At 43.7% G+C, this 18458-nt stretch overlaps 1 pseudogene; it reads left to right on the forward strand.

Annotated features, from left to right (window-relative positions):
• LOC132819999 (sodium- and chloride-dependent neutral and basic amino acid transporter B(0+)-like) overlaps positions 1-18458 on the forward strand; it is a 129019-nt pseudogene that overhangs the window by 50232 nt on the left and 60329 nt on the right.

Below are 18458 nucleotides of genomic sequence, written 5' to 3' on the forward strand. Positions count from 1 at the left end.
TTCTCTCTACAGCTCAAATTCTCAACCATGGCAACATCCTTGTAAATCTTTTCTGAACCTCGGATAGTAAGTGATAGGGGGATATGAGTACTCCTCCTTTGACACACATGCCTTAGGTTGGTTTGACAAAGATCTGCGATCCATTGTCAGATACTACCTACTTTGATATGCCAAATAAACTGACAATGGTAGGAATTATTTACGTAATGCTTACACTCATCATATTACCAATTCATCAAACAGTTATTTGTTTAGTGAAGTTATCAGTCATGAGGATGTATCCTGCCCGTGCACTGTAAGCATGTTAGTTGCTATTTTTCTCCAGTGATTAAAAGGAACATTGTCCAGATGTAGAGGTTGCTGGGGTTGGTCAGTTTTGCCTTTAGCATGTGTCTCTGAGTTGCTAGATTTCCTTATTCATCTCAGACTTTTATCTATTTCATTAAGGAGTGAGGACGAAGCTGAGTGGTGGAGGTCAGGTCCAGATCAGTCACAAGCTCATTTAATGGTAGGACAGGCTCAAGGGGTTAAATAGCCTTCTCTGTTCCTGTATTCATATCTATAGTCAGGAAGTCAATGAAGGGGTCCTGTGCATGGTAAAGCAGTCAATGAATCATTTCTTATGAATGTTTTTTTTGAATTAAATTAGAATCTGAGGAATTTCATCAGCGTTCACAGTGTGAACAAAATCTTGAAGATCCCTTGTGATGTGGTGGTAATGTCCCTTCAACTGAGCCAGCAGGTCTGAGTTCATTTCCCATCTGCTCCAAAGATATGTAATAACACTTTTCAACAGGATAATTGAAAAATACCTAGACAAAACCTGTTAACCTTATAAGGTGTCTCTGTGCAAAGACATTTGACCTTAGACAAACTGTTTTCTATTGTTATTTTGTTCAGTAAAGTGGGTTTTACGCCGTACAAGTTCAATCGATGAGACTGGGGAGATCGTCTGGTATTTAGCCCTCTGCCTGTTTCTGGCCTGGCTAATAATTGGGGCGGTGTTATCAAAAGGAATCAAATCTTCAGGAAAGGTAAATGATTAGTGCTGAGTAGAATTAAAACAATTATAAAAATACAGATTTCTATAACAATAAAACTAGAGCTTATAAATTATTTGTGAAGTGGCTGGTTTATCTCCAGGTAATGTTAACAGTGTCTCATTGAAGAGTGGGAGATTCATAAAACTTAATTGGCACTTCAGGCCTGAGGGAGATCTGTGGATCTTTCTCCTGAGGAAAAGAACAGCAGTATTCCTGCAATGTCTCCCTCATTTTATGGATTTCAGTTACTGCTACAGGGACTCTGGGGAATTTTGTTTCCCTCATGCATGTGTTGAACCCTGATCTTTAGCCCAAAAGTACAAATTTTTTGTACTACTACCCACTTCGAATATGAAACCAAACATGCTGTGATGTAAACTTACTGGATACAATATAGAAACAGCACACCTGTGAAGGTATGTGTTCAGCTTCTCGTGTTTGCTTACAAGCTATTATCCCTTGCATTACTGTGGTGGTTGGGTTGATGGGAACAGTCTGCGACATAGTAAGTACAATAGCTTGTTTATAGGTCAGAATGGATTACAATCTCTCCAAAATCTCTCTCTTGTGACAGCAAACTCCCTATCTTTGAATTAAAATCTTACCCTTCGACATATAACTTTTCATGAGTATATATCATATCTTAGAAAAATATATGTATGATTTAATTTCAGTTACAGTACCTATCTCAGTTTCAAATATGTACTCCACTGATTATTATTTCTCTAATTCTATTCTGTTTCATTCTCTGCATCGATTAAAATCCTATTGCTTTAATATTCAGTTAAGTTGAATACTTTAAATGGGGAATATTGGAATATCTAATAATTTATTCTGTGCTCAGGTGGTTTATTTCACTGCGACATTACCTTATGTGATTCTGACCATACTCCTGATCCGAGGGCTTACCCTGGAGGGAGCCTCTAAAGGAATTGAATTCTACATTGGAATCCAATCAGACTTCTCCAAACTGGCAGAAGGTCATGTACGTACACGACAATAATCCATAGAATTTCAGTTGCTCATCAGAATCAAAGTCACATCTTTGAAGTTATAGTATAGCACACATTGAGAGATGTACTTTTGGTCAGCTGACTGAAGTCCTGCAGGGTCGAGACGTCAGGGCTGTACTAACCTTAGACAACACTGATAATACATACCCACCTTGACTCCATTAGAAAGAGGTTTTCTTCCAGGAGACTGCAGATATCAGCAAAGACATGGCACAGAGGTCTGACTGTTGCAAGGCACTATTTATCTGTCAATTGAGGAAGCCAATCCTCTACTTACATACCTTTTGCCAGGTTATATCCCCCTTGGAACTGGGTCTCTGTCTCCACCATATCTGTGTGATGGAGAGGGATGTGCCTGTCGAGAGGGTTGCTGCTGTTTGTCCTTGTGTTGTTGCTATTGGTATCCCTCCTGTTCCTCATCAGAGATCCCAATTGGACATGTACAAGCTCCCATTCTGCAGTGCTGCTTTATAGCAGGGCAGTTCAGATTGAAATGAGATTTTTGTTTGCATATTTATTCAAGGGATACATCACTGGCCAGACAGTATTCATTGTCCATCCCTAATTACCTCGAGGGTAGTAGAGGGCAGTAGGGTGTCATACTTGCTATGGATCTTGTACATAATCTAAGGTCTTTTTTTTTGAGATGACTGAAATTATATCCAACAATATATTTAACTTGGCTCTCAGGTACAGTCCTGGGAGTGCAGCGCACTGTCACAGAGACAGAGAAACAGCTCAGCAGTTTCTGTCTTCAAAAGATTTCAAACTTGACAGCCTCTTTTAGTGAGAAATCTCCACGGTGGTCTCATTTTATTGACTGGCAAATCTGTGCATCAGCTACTAATGCCACTTAAATTTTGATTGGTTATTGATATGGTCAAACTAAAGATCCAACACATTAATGGGTTATTTCACATGAGTGGTTCACAAGAATGATCCTGGGGACAAAGGGCTTGACATGTGAGGAGTGGTAGAGGACTCTGGGTCAGTATCGATGAGGGGTACTTCATTGAAACTTACGGTATACTGAAAACCTGGATAGAGTGGATGTAGAGAAGATGCTTCCTCGTAGTGAAGGGATGACCTTTGAAAATTAAGATGAGGAGGAATTTCTTCAGCTAGATGTTGGTTCATCTGTCGAAGTTATTGCTACATGTTGGTTCATCTGTTGAAGTTATAGCCCAATAAAGGCAGCTACAGAGGTTTGAGGGAGGAGCTGGGGAGAATCGTCTGGGAGAGGAGTCTAGCAGGAAAGACAGTGGAACAGCGATGGTAGGAGTTTCTGGAAACACAACAGAAATTCATCCCTAGGAAAAAGAAGCATGGTACACCAAAGTGAATCACTTCACACTTTTCCAGGTTGAACTCCATCAGCCCAGTTCTGCATTCTATCAATGTTCCAATGCAACCTACAACAACCCTCCACACAATCCACAACTCTACCAACTTTCATATCATCCAAGTCATTATTAAAAAACCACAAAGAGCAGGAGTCCTAGAACAGATCCCTGCAGAACACCATTGGTCACCAAGCTCCAGGCTAAATACTTACCATCTATCACCACCCTCTGTCTTCTATGGGCCAGCCAATTTATATCCAGACAGCCAGATTTCCCTGTATCTCATGCCACCTTACTTTCTGAATGAGCCTACTGTGTGGAACATTATCAAACACCTTGCTAAAATTCATGTATACCACATCCACTGCTCTACCTTCATCAATGTGTTTTATCACATCCTCAAAGAATTCAATAAGTTTGTGAGGCATGACCTGCCCCTCACAAAGCCATGCTGACTGTCTCTAATCAAACTACAATCAATCAATCAAATAATCATAAATCCTCTCTCTCAGAGCACTCTCCAGCATTTGCCCACCACTGACATAATTCCAAGGATTATCCTTTTTCCCTTCTCAAAAAGTATTTTCCACCCTCTAATCACCTGCTACAATTCCAGTGGCAAATCATCAGCAAAGGTGCAGCAATCTCTTCCCTCACTTACTGTAGTAACCGAAGAATTATCCTGTCTGGACCAGGGGATTTATCTATCCTTATCTCTCCTCTTCCTAACATCAACCTATTCTAGCATATCAATCTGTTTCATGCTGTCCTCTGAAACATCAAGTTCCCTCCAGTAGTGACTACTGAAGCAAAGTATTCATTAAGGACCCTTCAAGTTCCCTTCACTATCCCTGATCGGCCTGACCCTCAATTTGGCCATCCTCTTGTTCCTCACATAAGTGTAGAACGCTTTAGGATTATCCTTAACCTTACCCACTAAAGCTTTTTCATGACCCTTCCTAGTTCTCCCAATAAACCTGTGGAATCTCTTTGGATTATCCTTAACCTTATTTGCCAAAGCTATCTCATTTCTGCTCTTTGCTTTCCTGATCTCCATCTAAGAATGCCCCTCCCCTCTTTATATTGCTCAAGAAGTTTATTTAAACAAGTTGTTTCTATCAGACATATGATTCTTTTTTTCTTGACTAGAACCTCAATATCTTTATTCATCTATTGTTCTCTAATCCTACCAGCCTTACTTTTTACTCTAACACGAGCTCTGAACTCTCGTTATCTCACTTCTTTTTATTCATTTGTGGGATATGTGGGTGTGCTAGCTGGGCCAACATTTATAGCCCATCCCAAGTTGTTCTTGAGAAGGTGGTGGTGAGCTGCCTTCTTGAACTGCTGCAGTCCACCTGCTGTGGGTTGACCCACAATGCCTTTAGGGAGGGAATTCGAGGATTTTGATCCAGTGACAGTGAAGGAATGGCAATATATTTCCAAAACTGGAGAGTAAATGGCTTGGAGGAGATCTTGAAGGTGGTGGTGTTGCCCTTGTTCTTTGAGATGAAACTGATAGTGGGTTTGAAAGGGATCGAAGGATCTTCAATGAATTTCTGCAATAGTTCTTGTAGATCATAAAAACTGCTGCTCCTGAGCATCGTTGGTGGAGGGAGTGGATGGTTGTGAATGTAATACCAATCAGTGGACTGCTTTATCCTGGAAGGTGTCAAGCTTCTTGAGTGTTGTTGGAGCTGCACTCATCCAGGCAAGTGGGGAGTATTCCATCACATTCCTGACTTGTGCCTTGTAGATATTGGACAGTCTTTGGGAAGTCAGGGTTACTCGCTGCAGTATCCCTTGTCTCTGACCTGCTCTTGTAGCCAATGTTTTTTATATGGTAAGTTCAGTTAAGTTTCTGGTCAATGATAACCCCCAGGATGTTGACAGTGGGGGATTTGGTAATGGTAACACCATTGACTGTCAAGGGGTGGTATTTAGATTGACTTTTAGTGGAGGTGGTCAATGTTACTTGCCACTTGTCAGCCCAAACCTAGATATTGTCAAGATCTTCTTAAATTTAAACATGGACTGCTTCAGTATCTGAGGAGTCGCAAATGGTGCTCAACATTGTGCAATTATCATCGAACATCCCCACCTCTGACCTTATGATGGAGGGATGGTCATTGATGAAGCAGCTGAAGATGGTTGGGCCTAGGGCACTACCCTGAGGAACTCCTGCATAAGTGTCCTGGAGCTGAGATGACTGACCTCCAACAACCATGACCACCTTCCTATGTGTCAGGTTTGACTCTAACCACCTAAGAGTTTGCCCCTGGATTCCCATTGATTCCAGTTTTGTTTCTGATCCTTGATGCCACACTCAGTTAGCTACAATTTTGATGTCAAGGCCTGTCACTCTCCCTTCACCTCTGGAATTGAGTTTTTTTTTCAATGTTTAAACCAAGGCTGTAATGAGGTCAGGAGCTGAGTGGCCCTGGTGGAATCCAAACTGGGCGTCACTGAGCAGGCTATTGCTGAGCAGGTGCTGTTTAATAGTACTGTTGATGACACCTTCCATCACTATACTGATGAACAAGAGGAGACTAATGGGGCAATAACTGGACAGTCTGGGTTTGTCCTGCATTTTATTTCCAGACAATTTTCCACATTGTTGGGTAGATGCCAGTGTAACTGTACTGGAACAGCTTGGCTAGGGGAGCGGCAAATTCTGGAGCACAAATCTTCAGTATTAGGTGGCTATTTTGCCTGCCATTGTACCAGGATTTCGGATATCTACTCAGAGTTGAAAAACTATTTTCAAAGATAGGGGGAGGGTCCAGTGGTAATGGTCTGTGTAGGTAACAGCAAATTACAGAATTTGAAGATTATAACCTTTGGATGATTACCTAACTCGCCTGTAAATTAGCATAGGCCAAATCCAATGAGGAAGACAAGTATACTGCTGAAAGCCTGGTGTGGGAGAAATGCACTCTGACCTGTGCGCCATTTGCACTAGGGAAAGGTGCAGCTGTACCATTGGGATAGTCTGAACTGCACTGGGGCCAATATTAATGCAAAGGGTGTCAAACTATCTAGTGGTGTCAAGGAATCAATTGTGATAATTAATGGCATATCAAAAAGCACAGACATGGTAAGAGAGGAATATACAGGCAGCTCCCAGGTCAATTTGTTTACATGTCATTAGCACAATTCAGGACAATGGGAAGCAGCCATTCATAAGTGTAAGAAATGTCAGGTCTTCAAACTTGAAAATCAGTACAGGATCATGTTCATAATTACTCGCATTTGTAAGTCCAACATTCTGAAATTGGGGAGCCCCTGTGTGGGATACAACAGAGTTCATGTGGGTAAGTCTGAGAAGGGTAAAGGAAAGACATTGTTGTGTTGAGACAATCGGAATTCAAACATTAGCCGCAGGCATGAAACTGGTTGCTGAATTATCCTTAAAGGAAACATCTGGCAATTACAGTAGGAACAAGTGATGTTGATGAGCAAGTTTTGGTCATGACTAGCTTAACAGATAACTACAGAATAACGAGAAACGTCTTGTGGTTGGACATGTAAAATGTGATTGGTTAGAAGTAAATGGGATGATAAGTGGACACTAAGGATTGGGTAAACAAGAGAGCATAGAATGGAAAAAATAAAGTATAAGAATGTGAGGCAAATATAGATAGATCTGCTTTGCATCACCTTGCTATGTACCATTAACACCATGCTTCTGCAATAAAGATTTCAAGAAAACATCGTGTAGATCCCTGCCTGGTTATTCCTACTATCGGGGACATGGTATCCAACAACTAGGCGTAGTCAGCAGGATCGCAAAAGGATAAAGGGGAAGAGGTTTTGAAAATCATTTCAATCTAATCGTCACCGAGAGGTAAGGACTCTTCATGTAATAAACATCCAAAGCGGGGAAGTGGTGGTCTGAGATTTTCCCTGTCTGACGCGATCTGAAACTACTAGACAGTTTCGATCTGAGACATAGGACAGAAAAAGGAGAGCCATTGTCTATGACTCTTAGAGAGTCTATTTTGGTTCAAATCTAACCTGAAATCCAGGGATAATGTCTAAATTTGAACTACCTACCAAAGTTAAAGGTGGTCAGGCACCACCTGACATTGTTGTGGATGAAGTCTTGTAGAAATTAAGGGAACATACTGAACAACAACTTGACCATCCTACGACTCTGACTAAAATTTGTCTAAAGTATGGAACCTCCATGGGCAGTGGTCCCTGGATGATATTAAATGGGTCTGGGGAAAGACTACCCATATAAAAATAAGAAAAAAAAATTGCTGGTCACTCTGTGTAATACAACAACTCAGATAGAGACAAGAAATAATTGAAAAATTGAATTATGATAGAGAAATTCATAGTCTAAGAGAGGAAATAAAACCTGTTTGAGAGGAATTAAAAACCACAGAGAAAGAATTGTCACAAACTCAAAAGGAATTAGAACAATTAAAACTACGTCACACACGTCACCTCCTCCCTACGTGATTGCCCCATTGTTCCAAAACCCTTGCCTCAACCAGCCCCTCCAGGTGATGGCCCAGATAAGATTCGTACTATCAGTGGTGCCCACTGCCCTGAGGGAAGTTCTGACACATCCATCAGTTCAGAAGATAAGAGGCACCCCCTGTTGTTATGAGGCCTGTATGGAGGAAACGACAGAAGGGAAGAAAAGTAAAGATTGAGGGAGAGGTTTGGGATAGATATAAATTTCTCCAATTTTAATCCATGAGACAAACTAGTTGAAAGTTGGCCCAAAGAATTGCCACACCTGAAGAGGGGAGGTATGAAAACATGGAAAGGGTTAGAAAAACTCAAGAAAATATCTACCTGACAGTCTATGGATGGAGTTCTAATCTTGTTTGCCACAATGGGGAACAATGCAGGACAAACATTGTACTGCAGGGTTAACAACCACATGGGACAGGAAGGACAGACTTTAAATCACAGTTGGCAGGCAATCCACAATTGGCTGCAAAAATTTGAACCATCTCAAACTGATTGGAGTAAAAAACCTGCATGCCAACAGAATGGAAGTGAAGATGTTAAAAACTTTGCAGAAAGATTTGTTGATGTCTGGATCAAGCTTCCTGGTCTAGCTCCTAATAACAATCCAGAGAAAGAGGACGAAATTTGGTCCTAGTAAAGGCTGCTTTCGGAGCAGCCTTACAGTTTGAACTAGCTAAGATGTTAAAAGTACAATGTCATGATTTGGATAAAAGCTCACCCACTTGTGGTGAAGTAATAGAGGAAGCTAATCGTCTGGGGGCAAATATAGAATTGAAGCTCAGAGCCATGCAGACCATAGAGGCTCCTAACACTGAGAAAAACCCAGGGAAGTGCGACAGTTGTGGAAAAGAGGGTGATTTGGCTAAAAGGTGCAACTTAGAAAAGGGAAATACTGACAAAACAGGGCCACAAACTGGATAAGAAAGAGTCTGAATGGGAGAGGTTGTCCTTGAACGAGCATCTTATGTTATTGGAACAGCTCCAGCACTGTACTTAACTTCAGATAAAAGAACTCATTAATAAAAAACTAGAGCAACCCATCGCCATCTTTGAGCCCATTATTTTCACGGCCATCGAGAACCATTTGGATAGCTGCTATATTTTGATGGGGTGGGTGATGGGAAAGTTGACTGCCTTTTTGACATTAGTGCAGAACTAACATGTTTACCCTTAATTGATGGACATAATTTACCTTTGGAGGGATAGCGGAGAACTGCTGTAGGAGTAGGGGGGAAAGAACTAAGACTTGAGAAAACTAAGCCTCTGCCAATAGGATTGAAGCCAACGAGATTTTTACATCTGTATGGGTTAGACCCATACCACAGGCCCTATTAGCGATAGATGTATTAACTCAATACATTTGCTGTTACACTTTGAGAATGGCCATGTTAGTGGGCGGCACGGTGGCACAGTGGTTAGCACTGCTGCCTCACAGCGCCAGAGACCCGGGTTCAATTCCCACCTCAGGCGACTGTGTGGAGTTTGCACGTTCTCCCCGTGTCTGCGTGGGTTTTCTCCGGATGCTCCGGTTTCCTCCCACAGTCCAAAGATGTGCAGGTCAGGTGAATTGGCTATGCTAAATTGCCCGTAGTGTTATGTAAGACGTAATTGTATGGGTGGGTTGCGCTTCGGCGGGTCGGAGTGGATTTGTTGGGCCGAAGGGCCTATTTCCACTGTGTAAGTAATCTAATCTAATGTTATTTGGTCAATACGACATCTCAAACAGGAAGAATGGCAGAATCATCCCATTTGGGCAAAGGACAAAAATGACTGCGGCCTGTTAAAGATGACCCACTTTTACTGGAGTTCTCCCAGCATGTACTAAACAATACTCCATTAGTTTTGTCTCCATTGCTGATGTTTTACCTGTAATCAAATGATTAGAGCAACAAGGTATACCAGTAGAAGTCCATAGTTCATCTGGTTAAAAAGACAGACTGAACTTCACATCTGACAGTAGATTACCGGAAAGTGACCCAATGCATTGACCAAAAAGCACCCTTGGTTGCAGATCCCTGTGCCATTTTTAATTCTCTTTCACCCAAATACAAATATTTTTCAGTGATAGGCATGACCAACGGAGAGGTAGAATACCTGGGACAAAACATTTCAGCAGGCAAACATGAAATAAGGCAGGACTGGACAGCCGTTACTTGAACAGCCAAATAACCCACTACTATTCGGGAATTCAGATCTTTTCTAGGTCATTGTAATTTCAAGTGAAACTGGATTGGTAGTTGCGCACATCTAGCTCCGCCACTGAATGATCTGCTGAAAGAAAAGAGTGAATCCAAGCAGACTGACCCCAAAGTAGCATTCTGCCTTCCAAAAATTAAAATCTGCTGTGTGCTCAGCCTCAGCTTTGGGTATCCCAAATAACAGGAGACCTTTTCACTCTTCATGTCCATGAAAAGGACAGTTATATGAAAGCTGTACTGCCCCAGGAAAACAGTGACAGACAGTGGCCCATTAGCTACTATTGTGTTATGCTCGGTTGGACCCAGTGGCGCTGGGATGGGGTAGCCGTTTGAGAGCTACGAAAAGTACCTCCAAGGTGCTAATAGCCACAGCATCCTGTATTGAATCAGAAACTGATTGTGAAGTGCCCTCACACAGTCCTTGCCATGTTGTCTATGAATCAGGCCTCCCACCCTCTTGGAAGCTCCCAACCTCCACCTTGTTGCCGCCAGTTCAGTCCAATTTTGCTCCCAACCCCGCAGAACCAATTGGTGGGGGGACGGGGAGTTGGGGGGAGAGTTGGGAGGGTGGGGAGGAGGAGGAGGGGAAGAGACTGATTAGGTCAAAGGCGAACATGATTGTGCGGAAATTCTGCAGCAGCTTGGGTGGCTAAGGAACCCTTGCAGAATCCAGATTGAGTTATCTTCATAGACATATCTTTGTTTGTTGAGAATGGTACTCAGAACGCCAGCTGGGCTGTTACTAGCCTGCATGAAGTCATAGCCCAAGGAGGTCTGTCAGCGAGCACTTCAGCACAGCAAAGTGCTCTTAGCTGCAGGAACCCCAATTAGAATTGGGGGTGAAGCTCATAATCTCCGAAATGCTGTCCAATTACCACAAGAAGTCTGCATTTTAAACTGTAAAGTCCATAATAAAGAAAATCCCATGGAATTCTCACTGTTTTTGAAGCTGCTAGAAAGGCAGCCTCTGAAGGTAATGGCTGACAAGAGACAGTAATAACTAAATTGCAGACTTTAGTCGCAAGTGACAAGATTTAAAGACAATGAAGGGACAGTGTTCATGGGAAGAAAAGTGGGCATGGATTGAAGTAGGACTGAAATTGTGTGGTTAATGGTGTTTGAAGGCAGAGAGACCAATAAACCGGTAACACCACGAATACTAGGAGCTGGAGGCCAAAGTCTCGGCTCGCTCAGGCCGCTGGACAGGACTGCTCCGAGTGCTATCTTACAGGAGACGAGTGCTGGTCATAAACCTTTTTGGAAGGCCATGCTGTGGTACCGACTGGTCACTTTGGTCCCTCCTCCTGGCTTTGTCGCTGACATACAGAGAACGTTGGTCGACTTCTTCTGGGACAAGAAGATGCACTGGGTCGCTGCACAGGTTCTGAGTCTCCCTATTGAGGAGGGCGGTCAGTCGCTGGTGTGCGTCCGCACCCAGGTCACGACCTTCCTCCTTCAGACCTTGCAGCGATACCTTTACGTCGAGCCTCCTCCTAGGTGGTGCGCCCTGGCGATGTATTTTTTCAGCCAGGTGCGTAACCTCAACTACGACACGCAGCTCCTGTTCGTCGACTGTGACGGTTTGGAGGTCGCCCTCAAGGTGCTGCCTGTCTTTTACCAGGACCTGATCACTGTCTGGAACATGGTCGAATCGCGCCGCGCCTACCCTCCAGCAGGAGTAGCGGCTGCCGTCAGGGATCCGTTGCTCAGGAGTCCGCACCTCCGTGCTCGCGGGTTCGAGTGGCTGTCGGAGGGGAGGGCCGTGGCGGCGAGGGTGACCAGGGTCGGGGACGTGCTGGGTGCCGGGGGCCTGGGCTGGACGTTGCCGCAAGACATAGCGAGCAGGGCAGCGGTAGACGTCCGGTACGTGGCCACCGCCATCCGAAGCCTTAAAACGGCGGTGCTCGGACCCGACGTAGTACATCAGTTGGAGGACGCTCAGGTGTGCGGTGGGATCCCGTCCGCGCTCACCCCAACCCGGACGGAATTTCGCATTGCCCCCAAGGTCCCGTACTTCCCGCGGGAGCCTGTGCCCCACAAACCTGAACCGCCTCTGGAATTTTAATTTTGTTTCTTTTCAGGGGTGAAAGGCGGGCCTTGTATTGACTGCTGCTGCACACCGTCCACCTCTTCTCCCTCATCCACCATCCGGACATGCCCTGGCGTGCCCATTTGCCACCGGACGGTGGGGATCCCCAGTGGAGGGCCCTCTACGTGGGAGTCCTCCCCCTTTCTCTCGGGGATATGGGGTGGAGGGTGCTGCATGCAGCAATCCCCTGCAACCGCAGATTGCAGTGGTTCACGGACTCCCAGCCCAACTGTTTGTTCTGTGGCGCTGTGGAGTCCGTGGACCATGTGTATATTGGGTGTGGGCGTTTGAACTCCCTTTTTGATTTTCTGAAAAACCTCCTCCTCTACTTTTGGTTGCACTTCAGTCCCATGCTCCTGATCTTCGGACACCCGGTGCGGAGGAGGGAGGGCAGGTCTGAAGACCTCCTCGTGGGTCTGCTCCTGGGCCTGGCCAAACTGGCCATAAACAGGTCCAGGCAACGGGCCGTGGAGGGGGTCGTTAGGGCCGACTGCCTGCCACTCTTCCGCAGTTACGTTTGGGCCCGGGTGTCCTTGGAGAAGGAGCACGCGGGTGTTCACCAACACCCTGGAGTTGTTCAGGGAGAGGTGGGCGCCGCAGGGAGTGGGGTGCATCATTTCCCCCTCCAACTCTATTTTGATTTAGTCCCTGCCCTCCCCTTCACTGTTTGATCACACAGCATTGCCCTTTGATGTGAAGGGCACTGCTTGTCACAGGCCATTCGGGTGTTTCCTTTCTTCCTGGTGGTGCAAATTAAATAAAGATTTGTGCACCTTGTGTCTCTTACTGCACACACACACCATGGGTGCAGGGGAAAAAATAAGCACTACCGCAGTTAGGTGGTAGTGTGGGGGTTAAAAAATTTTTTTTAAAAAGTTAAAAAATAAAAACATCACCGAATACTAATGACATTTCTGGCACAGAAAATTATTTGTGGGGACATTTGTTTCCATTACAGATGATGGCAAGGCTCCAAAAGAGTTAGTGAGGAACAGGATTCAAGTAACATACACTATTTGTGGCAAATCGTTGCGCAACATGCAAAAATAATCCTGGACCAACCACAGTGATTGCACAATTGAGACCTCTGGCACCTGCTGGGCTCTTCCAACATCTCCTTCGATATCCCGACCAAAATGTCAAGGATATTTCGAGGTTTGAGTCACTCTTAACAAATTGTCAAGCTGGGTGGAAGCATCTCCCACTCGGCAAGCCACGTCCAATCATACCACTACAGCCCTCTGTAAGGAATACATTCCCCGAAGGGGACTCCCAAGTTGTATAGATTTGGACCAAGAGACTCAACTTGCAGATGCATTGTGCCAGGAAGTGTAGAGACTGCTGAATATGAAGTGGGAATTGCATTGGCCTAATCACCCTCAGTCACTGCGACAGGTGGAACGCACAAATCGGATTCTGAACCAACACTCGGCTAACTATCATCAGGAAGGATTGCCTTGGCCTCAAGCTCTGCCTCTGATATGATGTAGCATTTGAGCTATCCCTAATTAAACCACAGGTATGAGCCCTTCTGAGGTGGTAACTGGTAGACTCATGTCTTTACCTGGTACAATTGATCTTAGAACAGCAGATTGTCAACTATTGAGTGATTCATTGTTAAAGTATTTCAGGATCTAACCGATTCTGTTCATTTTGCTTCCCAACAGGTGTCAGCAGCTTGAGGAGATTCCCCTAAAGGTGTTCATGACATCATTCACAGCAAGTGGGTCTACGTTAAGAAAATACACAAAGAACCATTGGGTGCCAAGTGGGAAGGTCGGTATCAAGTTCTTCTCCTATCACCTTCAGCCATGAATATGCAGGGCAGGAAGACTTGGATTCATGCATCACATGTCAAAAGGGCTAACACCCCTGCCCCATTGTGACAAAGTTTTTATTTTTGGAACTCGTAATTGTTTTGATTTCTTGGGTCACATGAACATGCACTGTCAGGCACAAGTTGTATGCGAATACTTTTTTGTGCATGTCTTGTGTTTATCCTGGACATACGAATGTCTCCAGCTGCTGGGTTTGCTGTCATATTCCCATACATTCAAAGGACGGTATCCCCTTAGACCCATGCCTTTTAATGTATCTGCAGTGGCTGGAATGGGTCACTCGCCAGAACGAATCCCACATGGCTGCCACATCTTCCACAGAGAAAGGGATATATTGGGTGGAAATTAATGGCACCAGAGGTTTGTGGGAATCGACAGGGTACAGTTTTTCGGCATTTGAATGCTGGTATCAACCTCAATTTAATACCGTCCGTATCACCATCACTAATACATCAATGGTGGGAAAACCGTTATGTTCTATTTGTCACACTTGATTTAAGCCGAAGGGTTGGTTTGCAGGTCAGAGTAATTGTACCTAATATTTTAATGGCACATCTGATGCTTGTCTTCCATCTAAACTTAATTTTATTATCTCACATCAGCAGAAACTTTTGACCACACCTGGCTCCCGAACTATATAACTCAGTTTATCCTGTGCAATGGTACTTCTTTTTGTTTGCGGACATAAGGCTTACACATGGTTACCTCTGTCATGATCTGGTTTCTGTTTATTTAGCTTTTTTAGTCCCTTTTATGTGTCATACTCTACCTTTCATCCCTTATCCTCCATAAACGTTGCAACTCTAAGATAGACAAGTTCTTTGACCTTTGGTATTGGCCATATGCTGCATATAAATCCTTTTCTGAGATTCAATTCCTCTATTCCATATTGGAACAAGTAGTTCAAGACACCTCCCAAGCCCTTGATTAGAGTAATGTAGAAATGGTTGCTATTCGAACAACAACATTACAAAATTACAAAATGGCCCTGGATTGGCTACTATCTGAGAAAGGACGGACCTGTGCCCACGTAGGAAAAGAGTGTTGTACCTACATTCTGGCCAATTCTGAAGAGATCATAAATTCAGCTGCTCATATTCACAAGGTGGTCGACAAACTTAGACAACTCCTTTCAAGTACCATATAGAATTGGGCTCCAACTGGTCAGGATCACTTGAAACATCTATCCTCCAGGAGATTAACATCTTTCTTGTTGTTATTCTTGCTTTATATGTATGTATCAAATGTTGTTTTACTTGTGCCCTTAACCCTCCTAAGTTACGACATCTTGAAGCTTCTGATCAGAAGAAGCGAATACTGACTGCTGCATAATGGCTAATGATTCATAATGTACGATGTGATTGGAATCAAAAGGGCCAAACGCAGGCAAGTGGAACTAGTTTAGTTTGGGAAACATGGTTATCATGGATGAGTTGGATCAAAGGGTCTGTTTCCGTGCTCTATAACTTTATGAGAATTTTAAATTCACTCAGTTGCTCACTATAGCAGTACAGTTGACAAACAAAATATCGAGTACCCTGTAAAGGAAACAACTGGCAATCACAGTCAGAACAAGTTGTGTTGCTGAGTAAATTTTGGTCATGCTTAACTTAGCAGATAATCGCAGGACATAGAGAAACATTTTGTGATTGGACATGTAAAATGTGATTGGTTAGAAGTACTCAGAGTAAGTGGAGGCTGAGGATTGGGTAAAGGGAGAGCATAGAATGAAGAAATAATGTATAAGAATGTGAGCAAAACACAGACAGATGTGCTTTGCATCACCTTGCTATGTACCATTAACGCCATAATTCTGCAATAAAGACTTCACAAAGGCATTGTGCAGTTCCCTGTCTGGTTATTCCTATTATCAGGGAAACAAGTACCCAATACTGCCAAAAGCTGGGAGTCATAGAATCGTAGCATCCATACAGTATGGAAACAGGCCCTTTGGCCCAACAAGTCCACATCGAATCTCCAAAGAGTAACCCAACCAGACCCATTCCCCTACCCATTTATCCTATATTTACCCCTGACTCATGCACCTAGCTTATACATCCCTGAATACTATGGGCAATTTAGCATGGCCAATTCATCTAGCTTGCTTGGATTGTTGCAGGAAACCAGAGCACCCAGAGGAAACCTGCACAGACACGGGGAAAATGTGCAAACTCCTCAGAGACAGTCAGCCGAGGCTGGAATCAAACCTGAGTTCCTGGTGAGTGAGGCAACAGTGCTAACCACTGAACCACCATGGTGCCCACATCTCCATATTTCATCACAATGGTTTGTGAGATTTCCATGTGATTAATAGAATCTGGAATTGAATGATGCCATAAAACAACCATCAGTTATTGCAGACACCTACCTGCTTCACCAGAGTCATTGTCAAACAATATTTCTCATGATTGCCAGTTCTGGCCTACGTGTGACTGCACAGCATTGTGATTAACAGTTAGCTATCTTTCGTTAGTTAACAGGTCCTCCTGGGTCAACAGGTCACTCATTATCAGGGTAATCCAGAATGGGCAACAAATGTGAAGATGTTAACATCTTGTGAAATGATTTTAAAAACAAGAGTAAACTCGCTGAGCTTGGAGCAGATGCATCTAGATACAGGTTGTTTTGCTGTAATGCAGCCGTTGCGTTCTTCTGCAACTCTGCACTACAGAAAATCGTGCTATTGAAATTGTTACAGAGAATTGTGTTGTAGATTGCTACAGAAAATCTGCTCAAGAGAAACTTCGCATTATCCAAACATCACCCGTAATTAATTAATCACATTGTAGCCAAACCGCAATGACAAAACGCACATTATAGGAGGAACACCGAGATTCATTGAGTCATAGAGATGTCCAGCATAGAAACAGAACCTTCGGTCCAACTCGTCAATGCCAACCAGATATCCTAATACAATCGAGTCCAACTTGCAAGCGCCCGAACCTCCAAACACTTCCTATTCATACACCCATCCAAATACCTTTTAAATGTTGTACCAGCCTCCATCACTTCCTCTGGTATCTCATTCCATACATGGACCATCCTCTGTGTGAAAAAAGTTGCCCCTTAGGTCTCTTTTATATCTTTCCCCTCTCACCCTAAACCTATGCCCTCTAGTTCTGGACTCCCACACCCCAGGGAAAAGACTTTGTCTATTTATCTTATCCATGCCCCTCATAATTTTGTAAATCTCTAAAAGGTCACCCCTCAGCCTCTGATGCTCCAGGGAAAACAGCCCCAGCCTGTTCAGCCTCTCCCTATAGCTCAAATCCTCCAAACCTGGCAACATCCTTGGAAATCTTTTGTGAACCCTTTCAAGTTTCACAACATCTTTCCGATATGAAGGAGACCAGAATTGCATGCAATATTCCAACAGTGGCCTAACCAATGTCCTGTGCAGCAGCAACATGAGCTCCCAACTCCTGTACTCAATAATCGGATCAATAAAGGAAGGCATACCAAATGTCTTCTTCACTATTCTATCGACCTGTGACTCCACTTTCAAGGAGCTATGAACCTGCACTCCAAGATCTCTTCATTCAGCAACACTCCCTAGGACCTTACCATTAAGTGTATAAGTCCTGCTAAGATTTGGTCTCCCAAAATGCAGGACCTCGCATTTATCTGAATTAAATTCCATCTGCCACTTCTCAGCCCATTGGCCCATCTGGTCAAGATCCTGTTGTAATCTGAGGTAACCTTCTTCTTTGTCCACTACATCTCCAATTTTGGTGTCATCTGCAAACTTACTAACTAGACCTCTTATGCTTGCATCCAAATCATTTATGTAAATGACAATAAGTAGAGGACCCAGCACCGATCATTGTGACACTCCACTGGTCACAGGCCTCCAGACTGAAAAACAACCCTCCACCACCACCCTCTGTCTTCTACCTTTGAAACAGTTCCATATCCAAATGGCTAGTTCTCCCTGTATTCCATGAGATCTGACCTTGCTAACGAGTCTCCCAAGGGGAACTTTGTCGAACGCCTTACTGAAGTTCATATAGATCACATCTACCATTCTGCCCTCATCAATCCTCTTTGTTACTTCTTCAAACAACTCAATCAAGTTTGTGAGACATGATTTCCCACGCATAAAACCATGCTGACTATCCCTAATTAGTCCTTGCCTTTCCAAATACATGTATATCCTGTGCCTCAGGATTCTCTCCAACAACTTGCCCACCACCAACTTCAGGCTCACTGGCCGCCTTGCTGATCTTTGAGGGGCCCTACTCTCTCCCTTGTTACCCTTTTGTCCTTAATGTATTTGTAAAAACCCTTTGGATTCTCCTGAATTCTATTTGCCAAAGCCATTTCATGTCCCCTTTTTACCCTCCTACTTTCCCTTTTAAGTATACTCCTACTGCTTTTATACTCTTCTTAGGATTCACTCGATCTATCCTGTCTATACCTTACATGTGCTTCCTTCTTTTTCTT

This window comes from Hemiscyllium ocellatum, chromosome 11, assembly GCF_020745735.1.
Source record: "Hemiscyllium ocellatum isolate sHemOce1 chromosome 11, sHemOce1.pat.X.cur, whole genome shotgun sequence".
NCBI lineage: Eukaryota > Metazoa > Chordata > Chondrichthyes > Orectolobiformes > Hemiscylliidae > Hemiscyllium > Hemiscyllium ocellatum.